The sequence below is a fragment of the Dipodomys spectabilis genome, unplaced genomic scaffold (genome assembly GCF_019054845.1).
Source record: "Dipodomys spectabilis isolate Male_0828 unplaced genomic scaffold, ASM1905484v1 ptg000157l, whole genome shotgun sequence".
Classification (NCBI taxonomy): Eukaryota; Metazoa; Chordata; class Mammalia; order Rodentia; family Heteromyidae; genus Dipodomys; species Dipodomys spectabilis.
The window spans coordinates 12,416,079-12,428,091 of NW_024870834.1; the positions used below are offsets into that span (position 1 = coordinate 12,416,079).

General features: G+C 33.3%; 1 non-coding gene across 1 annotated transcript; it reads left to right on the forward strand.

The window, feature by feature from the left end:
• Positions 1-10,926: 10,926 nt before the first annotated feature.
• On the forward strand, positions 10,927-11,033 carry LOC122118902. Its single transcript, XR_006149455.1, has one exon. It is a non-coding gene; the product is annotated as a U6 spliceosomal RNA (small nuclear RNA).
• The last annotated feature ends 980 nt before the right edge of the window (positions 11,034-12,013 follow it).

Below are 12,013 nucleotides of genomic sequence, written 5' to 3' on the forward strand. Positions count from 1 at the left end.
CTGATACACTCTCTTACCAAAATGAAGAACTATCTGCACTTGTTTTTATCATCGTGATTTTCTCTCTAATTTGAAGGAATGTACTGGACTGTTAATTTACTACTATTCTTAAATGGTAATTGTCAAGGTCACTACTGAACCTCACCTTGAAAAATGTGGTGGTGTATTTTACATTTTATCTAAATGAAACCATAAGCTACATTTGACAAAGAGAATCCCTACTCTTTCTTGAAATGTTATTTTGTGTGTAAAATACTAGTCGTTTGTTTCAGGTCCAGTAAATTACCCCTCAATCAATTTATATTTATTATTTTCACTTTTAAAAGTTAGAAAAATATCACTTAGTCCTAAAACCTCTATTTTATTTACTGAAAATGTACAGCTAATTGTATAAAACAACTTGAACCTAAATAATATTTACGCTATTGTGTATGAAATGTATGTGTTTTTGTCCCTCTTCTCATCTGAACTAGAAACTTGCATAATCCTTTTTCTACTCATTATTTCTCATAGAGCTTAATAAATATATAAAATTAATATGTTTCAAACACATAGTGATTATTAGCCCTCAAATATGCAACACTTATCTGTGTCTAGCCCTTTAGAAAATAATATAACAGCTCTCAATTGCCTAAGAACACCTAAGAATTACACTGTGGTAAATCTGAATTTCTTTTCTGTCCCCCAAATAACCAATCTAACTTGTTTCAATCCCTTTTACTGCAAAACTACTTCCAAGTCTATCAGATTTTGCTTGGAAGACTATAATGATTTCAACAGGTTTCCTAACTCCAGGGCCTGAGATCCAAATTATCATTATTTTATGTATACCAGTTAGTCTCAACATGTTGTTCCCTGTTCACAATATCCCAGCAAATTCCTATTTTCTTGTAATCAATTCTAACAACTCTGTATTATAGGTCTGATCCCTAGTTACCTCCGTATTTCCATCTCATATCCTTTCTCCATGTATGTTCTAAAATTGGATTGTTTGCTGTAACTAGAATGTGTCAAGCAACTTTATTCACAAATCTTTGCATTTATATTTCTCTGTCTACAAAATTCTTTACACTTAGTACATTCATCTGCTCAAATGTCATTTATCCCCTCAAATGTCATTTCAATACCTGTGATTTCCATTTTCCTTAAATTAGACTATTTTCCACCATTGACACATGGCAATCTTTCTTCTTTATTTTACTTCTGGCTGCATATTACTATGTCATATTACACTTGCTATGTATTTGTTTATCAATTATTTTTAATAAACATCTTAAGTTTATGCAAGGACCCTGGAGAAAGCTTTCTGGATAAAAATCCTGTCATAATGTATAGTACATAGTTTTTGTTGAATAAATATTATCAAATGAATGAGTATTATTTCAAAGAAACTACATTTCTTCCTTAACCATCAAGATCATGATTTAATTTCTTTCTTTGTTTTCTTATGCTACTAATTAAAAATATTAAACATGCATGCTTAAATGTTGAAGTGTTTGGGTTTCTTCAAAAACGGATCCTGAGATGAGAGTTTATAAAGAATTGGATTGCTGGTGAAAGATCCAATAAACATGAGGTCTTGTAGACGATACCACCATCTCTGTGATCTGATATGACTTCCTGGCCATCAGTCTGGACATCAACTTGTCTGAATACACATCAATCAATCAAATCTTCACACATATCCCAGAAAGGTAAAAGTGCATTTCTAGTAGAACTTTATAATCCTCACTCATGTCTAGACTTTATGATTCAAGATTGTTTTTCTCCTGAGTTTACAAATGACAGACTAAGGACCAAATAAGTTAAATAAATGTCTTCAAGAATTATACAAGATTAAATTCTTACCTTTCTGTCTTCGAAATTACGATGTAGTCTTTTCCTTCTATGTCTGTTATTTGCTTTGTGTCCTCTTCAACCCAATGCATCTTCCCTGTTCACTCTTTCATTATTATGAGTTCTGCGACTACTCATCCATGTGACTTCCATGACATAGATATTCTGGTTGTTAATTATTAAAATTAAACTCCAATATTGACATATTTCTATGGAAGATGAGAAAATTGGCCCATTTCAAGTTGTTCTCACATCTCTAGTCTCTTCATGCTTGTCTGGCAGATGTACTTTGGGAAAACACAGACAGAAAACACAAATATTGTAATGGACATTTCCCTATTTATTACACAGTTTTACTAACATACTTTTGGAAACCATTAATTGTGCACTCTGTCACTATATTTTATTGACATTATAACTCATTCCCAGATTGCTATATAAATGATCTGTTAACTGCTGTTGCTATTACATGACTACAAAACATAACTGAGAAGTAATAAATAGCCCCAAACTAAGGAATAAATGGTTTGTTTGCAAAACAAAATTCTGATTATTTGGATAAAAGAGTGAAATACGATATTAAAGCAGAAAATTGCTGAAATCTTGAGAGATGTGATAATATCATGTGGCTTGTTGAAATCAAATGTGGGCTGAACTTTCTTGTTTTCAAATAACATTACATTATTTCTAGAAACATTTATTTTGTATTGTACATAATAATTTTTCAATTCTGATTCACAACTTTTATTGGAGACAGAAATGAAAAATCACTTTTAAAATGATTTAAATTATTTGTTTTCATCATAGCACTCCAGGAAATGTATCACTTCACAATTACTAATTAAAGACAAGAAATAAAATAGTTGCTTGTCACATTAATAATTACTTATAGTTGGTGAACATGCCTTGGGATGTATGCTACTTCGAAATTTCTGTCACGGACTAGAATAGGAAAATTAATTTTAGTTACTAATGCAAACCTCGACTAAATATTACACTAAGAGCTGTGGGACACATAAACATAGTAAATACGTTGGCAGCCTATTCTAAATACATCACAGGGAATAAATCATAGTTACAATGCTCAGAGAGCTTTCTTCTTTCCACAGTAATTCAGAGTTGTTGAAATGATCTCATATCAAGATTGAGAGATAATTTTAGGCCAGATCTGACTTTATAAAGTTGAAGGAGTTACTCTGTTGTCACTCTTAGGATTTGAGAAAAGGAAATTTTGAAGGCAAAATGGGCCCAGTTTTCTTCAATGTTACTAAAATGCTCTGACATTTGTAATATTCTGCTTCTACCATTTATGAAGCTTTGCATACTTCATTGTATACTATGTACTGCTTCTTTAAGAAATGTGAAAGTGAAGATCTTCCCATAAACAAAGAGATTTCTTTTGTGACTAGCAGGGATTTATAAGAATTTTACTTTCAATGTGGCTTTTATTAACATAGGGAAAATATCCTATCATTAAATATGATTCACTTGTGGACAGTAAATAAAACATCTCTCATCCTTCTCTCCACATTCTGCAGCATGTTTTGTGGATCCATGGTAGTCTCCTTGCCCAAATAGCACTGACTGAAGTTAACTTTGAACCCAGCCTTTCTCTACTCCACCAAGTTGTACCATAATTCAGATACAAACCACTTTCATTGTGATAAAACTTCCACTTAACACAGCAGGGAGGCCTATGAGAATTGTGAAGCACAAGGACTTTGACAATGACCTTTCTTTTGTCTTCAATGACAGACAATCTCATTTGCTTCTCTAAGAAAGTCAACAAATGGCCAGGGTTCCAAAAGAACCAATCCCATCATTATTTGCTTTTTGGTTTTTGGGTTTTTTTTTTTTGCCATTCCAGAATGTAAACTACAAATCTTTCAAAGGTTAGATTTCCAACTCTAATAGGAGAAAATAGTTTAAATGAAAATCTGAGAGAACAACCTGGGAAAAAGTGAGAGAGGAGGTAACACTGTTCAAAAAGGAATAGCTGAAAAACTCAATACCTGACCTACGTAAATACTCAATACCTGACGTAGGTAATGTAACCCTTCTGTACATCACCTTATCAATAAAAAATAGAAGTAGAGATTTGATATTTAAGAAAAGCAAAACTATTTTTAGGAGAAAACTGGTGCTTTGTAAATATACAGTTCTAATGAAGCATAGTTTACCTTAATTCCAATTCATTCTTTTGATATATGTAAACTCTTGTTTAAATTCTATTGATTTTGTCATTAGTTATGAAAACAATCTTAATAATTATCATTGTCTTAACTTATAAAAATACAATTTCCAACAAGCTGACATTTCCATAAATTGAGCATAAGATGACATTCAAGTCATTAATAAATTACATATCAAAATAATGAAAATACTGAATTGAAAAGTTAATGGAAACTTCAGAAAATATTGACATAAAGTTATTCACTATAAATGAAGTATAAAATGAAGAAAGAGTTTGAAGAACAAGAAAATGATAACCTTTTAGGTATGATCTATAACTACAGAGAAAAAAAATGCCCTTGTAAATTATGGTGGAAATAAGTGTTGGGCCAGATTGGATTCAAATTACATATGGAATAAAATCATTCCTCTCATAAATAATTTATATCTAACAGATGATTATTTTGTATCCAAATAATAGAAATTAATTTATTATAAATAATACAATTAATGTTTTAAAAATCTGACTAAAACATATAAAATCATTATCAATTATATTTTTAAGACAAGTGTTTGCATTTGAATACTAACAATAAACTTCAGAGCATTGTGATGTCCTATTTAATCAGAAAGAGTAAATCAAAGAAAATACCCTTTGTACAAAATTCCTTGGTATTCTGGGTTTTTTTCACGATAATTAGGAAAATCTTATATAATTTTTGAAAGAAAAGCTTTCTAACTTCCTTAGCTTAGGGTAATCATTAGATATATGAAATAAGCAGAAGATAAGCAGATTAAAAAGTAAACAAACTGGGAAGGAAGCTGAGAAGGTGGCTCAGTGGTAGAGTGCTTGCCTTGCATGCATAAGGCCCTGGGTTTGATTCCTCAGCACCACATTAAGCATAAAAAGCTGGAACTGGCACTTTGGCTCAAGGGGTGGAACACTAGCCTTGAGCTGAAGAGCTGAGGGTCAGCACACAGGTCCAGAGTTCAGTCCCCATGATTGGCAAAAAAAGAAAAAAAGAAAAGAAAAGAAAAAGAAAGCAAACACAATTTTGTTAATTGTTTAATGTTACATCCAAGGGTATGTAAGAAGAAAATAAATACTCAAAATTATTAGTAATATTTTGCATATGGTCTCATAGTATCTTCTTTGCATGCAGTTTTCATACAGAGAGGAAAGATGGGCATTGCTCTCTTAATTATTAATTTTTAAAGATGAATATATCCTAGGTACAAAAAATAGGATATGTGAGTGTGTAGGACAATGTGTATTTGGCATCTTATTCTTCCTTTTTGTTTTTTTTTTTTTTTGGTTGGTCATGGGGTCTGAACTCTGGGCCTGGGCGCTGTCCCTCAAGTCTTCAGCTCAAGGCTAGTGCTCTACCACTTGAGCCACAGCACCACTTCCGGCTTTTTTTTCTTTTTGCTTATGTGGGGCTGAGGAATCGAACCCAGGGCCTCGAGCATGCAAGGCTCTACCACTGAGCCACCTTCCCAGCTCCTTCTTCTTCCTTTTTGGATGAAACACCAGTAATAGGATGGAGGCTCAAAACAGTCAGGATTATTCATGATTAATGTAATATTTCTTAAGATTTTAATTTCATATATAATGTAATTCAGTCCTAAAAGTAATTTTTAAAAAGGTTGAATATGAAAAATGCATTGCAAAAGTTCAGAGAAAAGGAAGAAACAAAAGACAGAAGGAAAGAAGAAAGGAAAGAAGGAAGGAAACAAAAGAATGTTTACCACATTGTCAATCTGCAGCATTGTTTTCTTTTGAATATATATATCTATGATATATAAATTAGATCTGTGAATTTCAATGCACAGTTGAAATAGCATTCTATAAACTACATGTTCAATTTATGGGTGTCTGTCTTGTTTTATGAATTTTCCAGCCATTCTTCTTATAAATGAGGATGCTTGGTAATTGGAAATGTCAGGCAATCACTGAAAACTAAGTTTTTTTGTTTTTGTTTTTGCTTTGTTTTGATTTTATTCCAGTATAATTTGGTAAGGGTTGGGGGAGAGAAAGGGAGAAAGAATAAAATAAGAAAAAATACTTCAATGTAAAATGATTATAAATATATAAATAAGTAAATTATTATTAAGTGATGTGAAATATCTGGCTAAATATTCAGAAAAAATTACAAAGGAAATGTTCTCTGTCTGATGAATGAATAGTTCCTTTTCCTGGTAATTTCTGTAGTGTTAATTTGTATGTCCTTTTAGTTTAGTTGAAGACAAAACTCCTTTGAATATACAATTACACAATTCTGTATGTTCTCCCATTAATTAAATTGGTGGCCCCATTACATTATCTCTACACCAAAGTGTCACATAGTATTTTAAAATGGAAAACATTGGTGGTATTATTAAGTAACATATACACAGTAGTGCTTTCTCTGATATTTATTTGTGTTTTCAAGAAAGAAAGGATCATAAGGCATTGTGGAAATGAAATCTTGGAGACCTATTTTGAAATCAGGGCCAAAATGATTTTTAATTGTCACTGTCATGTTTTCATCTTACAAGAGGCTTTTGGATTATGTTAAAAAAAAAAAAACAGGACATTCACAACAATTGATGTGTATCAGATGAGGAAGACATGCTGTCCCAATAAATCTAATTACTTAATTTCAGAGAAATTAATAAAGTTTAAGTTAATTGGCTTCCTGCTGGTGAATAATTAGATTTGATTTTGTAGAAAACAACAACATTCTCTCTTATAATGTCCGTTTATTTTATCATCAGAATGAGTGAGTGGACATCATGGAGCAGAACTTAAAGAAAAAGTTAACATATACATTAGCTGAATGTATATGTATGACATATGTATATGTATATGTATAATGTATATGTATAATATATACATTAGCTGAATGGGATAGTCCATCTGACTACTGCCCAGTGATAACCATTATGCATGTTCTTTCTTCAGACCTCACAGCTGTTGCATAAGGGAAATTGTATTTACAGTTAAGAAAATTGAAGCATAGATATCAAAATTTCCCCACCCACACAATGAGTCAAGAAGCTGGAACATGGACACATTTAGGCACTGAGGATATGACTATTCTATATTGTCTTAATGCTAATATTTCCACTTAAGTCATAAGTAGATATTTCCACTTAAGTCATAGATCGAGAGGAAAAATTAAATATGCATTATATTATTTGTCTTTTCTATGATAAATCAACAGTGACACAAAGTAACCTTTTCTCTCTATTATTCTAGGCCATGTGGCATGCCATTTTCCCACCCCAGATGCCCCTCAGTAGATCAATGGATCAAGAAAATGTGGTATATATACACAATGGAATTCTATGCCTCCATCAGAAAGAATGACATTGCCCCATTTGCTAGGAAATGGAAAGACTTGGGAAAAAAGTATATAAACTGAAGTAAGCCAGGCCCAAAGAAACATAGGTCCCATGGTTTCCCTTATTTGTAATAAGTGGTATGTGTCTGAGACAAGCAGAAAAGGTCAGATAAATTGATGTTAGGCGAAATGAACCCCATGATAAGGACTCAAATGTTTTCTCTTTCTTGCGATTGTTTCTAACATAGTTATAAGATTATTTCTTTGTTGCTTTGTATGTCCCCACGGTATAACCCATGCTTTCACTGTATTTGATGTTGGTATAATTTGGAGGGAAGGGGAAAAAAACAAATCATTTAAATAGGGATACAGGTGGACTCATTGCAACAATGAGATGTACAATATGTTATGTCAAAAAACGAACTTTACAACTTTGGCGGTGGTGGCGGGGATGGGAAGGGGAAACAAAGGAGGAGGCAACAATGCTTGATAAGAAATGTACTCTTGCCCATGTAATTGTAACCCCTCTCTTTGGTATTTCACAATAAAAAAAGAGAAGTTTCCAGCCTAACAAGATATTGATAGGATAGCCTTGTGAAGATTCAGTAAACCTGGTATTACTTCATTATTTTTTTTGGGGGGGGTCGGTCGTGGGGCTGAACTCTGGGCCTGGGCGCTGTCCCTCAGCTCTTCAGCCCAAGGCAGCAATCTACCACTTGAGCTACAGCACCACTTCAGGTTTTCTGAGTGGTTTATTGGAGATAAGAATCATGTGGACTTTCCTGCCCAGGCTGGCTTTGAACAGAGATCCTCAGATCTCAGCCCCCTGAGTAGCTAGGATTACAGGCTTGAGCCACGGGCTCATGGCTTTACTTTATGATTTTTTGTAATATGAAAACACAGAGAATCCTTCATGATGCCTATCTCTTTAGAATTTATCAGTCAATGGCAAAGAACTACAGTGCATTTTCAAATGCACAAAATATAATATTACATTATTTCTAGAACATAATAGAGTATTGTCTGTTTATGTTTGGAAGCCGAGAATGTTGGTACTTACAATAATTAAAATATAGCTATTGCTGGTCAATGTTTCACACAATTAGCCAACTGAGTTAATACCTACAGGTTGGAAATCACTGACAGAAATCTGGGTTACAAAGAAAATCCAAGAATATGTATATAGTTTCTTGTGGTATTATTTTCTAAAGTAATAAGAGAATAACTTTGAAATGGTTCATGATCTAAAATTAATATTTGAACCTTACTGGGTATAATTACCAGAGGATCACATGTAGTATATCATTCCAATCATGTCTTAGTAGTTATATATTCACTAGTAGTTTAAGATCAACATGTTAATGAGACTAGATTCCTAAGAAGCCTGATCTATGGCTTTTAAATGACAACTTTCTCTGTGTGTCCTTAGATGAACTTTCTTTTGAATATATACTTATATATGTGTGCATATATATATATATATATATATCTTTATTTTTCTTATACAAACACAATCATGTAGGCTATATTATGCACAACCTGCCTCAGTGATCTAATTAAACCTCATTTCCCACCTTAAAGACACTATAACCAAACACAATCACTTTCTTCATGAATTTTTAAAGCTACCCTAACATAAAACAGAGGATTTATACATGAGAATCTCATTCAACTATACACGTGCATTCATTAATACTTATTTGCCTTGCAAGGTTCACTTCACACTATTTTATTTTAACTTATTTCTCCCCAGTGAAAACCATATTAAAACTAGAATTGCAAAGAACCCATTCAGCGAAAATAAGATTATAACACAAGCCAAAGAAGATACAAGAGTATGTTGTGTTGATCTACTCTCCCTCCTGGAATAAGATTTTTCTCAGCCACATGACAAACTAAAAACAATGAGAAGAAATAAAAGGGCTGAAAGTGTAACATACAGTTTTCCATTATTTGGATATGAAAATTACTTCCTGGCTTCCCATCCTTCCTGTGGCAGAGTTCTGTCCAGGACTGTTGCAGATGATTTAGCAGGAGGAAGGAAGGAGTGCTGTCCCTGACACTGGAACAGAATGGGAAGAAATCCTTACTTGTGTCAGATCTGGAGAAGTAGCATCATTTCTGAGTCCTTAAGAAAGATTTGTAGAACGCTTAAGATTTTTATATTTTCAGTGACAGTTTATAAAATGAAATTTTGTGGAGAGAAAAATAGTATAGCCATCGATCTCCATCTTGGTTTCCCAAGAAACCAGTAAGAACTATGCAATTCCTTCTCACTGGAGGAACACCGAATGTCACGACTTCTGTCACTGGTGTGTGGCAACATGGATAGATGTTGCCAACTAGGGAAGATCAAATGTGTTTGACTGTCCAGGTGTTTTACAAGGAATATTATCATACCGATGTGATTGACCTCCATTACTGAGGAATCATCCCCTCGTTTGATTACTATACCCAACAAGACTGGTGTCAACTATCTCTTCAAAATACCACTTCAGCAGTCATGTGTGTGTACACACATGTGCACATGCACACACACACACACACACACACACACACACACACACACACACAACTTAAATGGGAAATTTATCAGAACATCCTCTTCCCTGTAAACTCCTCTCTCACACATAAGTGATATGAGTTCATATTCCATTTGTCTATGTAGAGCAATATTCACAGCATACAAATATCAGGGCTTTGATAACTTTGAGAGCCAACATTCAACCTAATAAACTCATATAGAACAGGTGTTCGTTCACCTCTCACTTTGTGGCAACTATTATTCCAAGAACACATTTCGCTTCACACTTGAATTTCTTTTCTGCTAGGTAGTTGGGCAAGTGAAAAGCCTAGGAATATTAAGTGTATCTCTTCTCTGATTATCTCAGTCCTTATTTTCAGATTATGGCTTGATATTGTAATTGATGTTTTTAAAGCACAAATACAGTCATGTATCTTTTTTAATTGGGAGGAAATCTTCTACAAGTGATATTACAAGACGAATTTAAAAAGTAAATAAAAGGTTTGTGATCCTTATAAAACTTGTATCACTACACAACTTCTCATCCAAAATTTAATGAAAAATGGTCCATAGCTTTGATAGGTAAAATGGCAAACATATCCCTCAAAGAAGAAGTAAGTGTTTACATTCATTGTGAGACTAAATTTGTTTTGATTTGGTAAGAAATGAATGATTTTCTCATTCCTGGGATCAGTTTAAATATTTAGCCAGGTGCTAGTGGCTCATACCTGCAATCCTAGCTATTTAGGATACTGAGATCTGAGGACTGTGGTTCAAAGCCAGCCCGTGCAGGAAAAGTTGTGACACACTGATCTCCAAAAAACCACCAGAAAACCATAAGTGGCTCAAGTGATAGAGCACTGGCCTTGAGCTGAAGAGATAAGGGACAGCGACAAGGCCCATAGTTCAAGCCCCATAACCAACTAAAAATAAACAAATAAATATTTAGCTAAAGTACAAAGTAAATTTGGAAACATAAAAATACTTACAAATGTAGAATTCAGTGAGTTCTTTCAATACTGGATACTTCCACACAAAAGATATCCAATAACTAGAATTTTGCAAGCAGTGCTGGCATAGGAAGTACATATACTAGAATTAGAACAGTACAGAGAAGACTATAATGCACCTTGTGCCAGGATGACACACATATGCGTGAAATATTCTAATGTATTCTTCTCATATATAGATCTGAGACCCCAAACACAACCTCCGATGTAATTATACCCAAGGGCTGATTAAGGTGTCGGATATGGGGGAGTGATATTTCATTGTGTAAGTACTTTGAAATATTAACAGACAGTTTAAAAATCAGTATCAGAAAGCTGAAATCTGCTTTGAATGGGTAGAGGCTAGTAAGAGTGGGAGAAGAGTGGAAGAAAAAATGTATAAACATAGTTATAATATGTGATGTACTTGATGTATTAGAAAATAAGTCAATGTAAGAATGGTGAGACAAATGACAAGGGGAAAATCAATGTAACAGAAATATATACAAGACAATATGTTGGAAATGATCTGGGGAGGGAAAGTAGAAAATTGAGGAAAGGAGTAACAAGGTTGACAAGAAATGTTCTCATTACCTTACTAATGTAACTGTAACTCCTCTGTACATCACCTTGACAATAAAAAAATGAAACAAAGTAAAAAAATACTTGATGTACATACAGGAAAAAGGAAGTAGGAAACTTGGTGTGACTGATGGGGGAAGGAATAACTAGGAATGGAATGAAGAATGATGGAAAGAGTGACCAATCAAAATGTAATAGATAATGATACGTATATAGCTAATCTTTATCTCCATCTATCTATATCTATTTCATACATACAGATGGAGATATAGAGAAATGAGAGAGAAATGGACATGTTAAATTGTAACCTCCCCATTCAACCATTTTTAGATTTAAAAAGATATATTTTAAGATATAAAAAGTAATTGGCAAGGAATCAATTGAGGATTTCACCAGGAAGACTCAATATAAGAACTGCATGAATTATAACTTAATTATGAAATTATACATCATTGATATGTCTGGAAGGAAGTGATAGATAAATATAGAAAGAATCACTACCCAACCTGGCTTAGACACTCTTAAGAATCAGTCACTTGCAGTTAGCTGTAAACCCATTTCTAAATCCTTGGTGTACCAAAGTG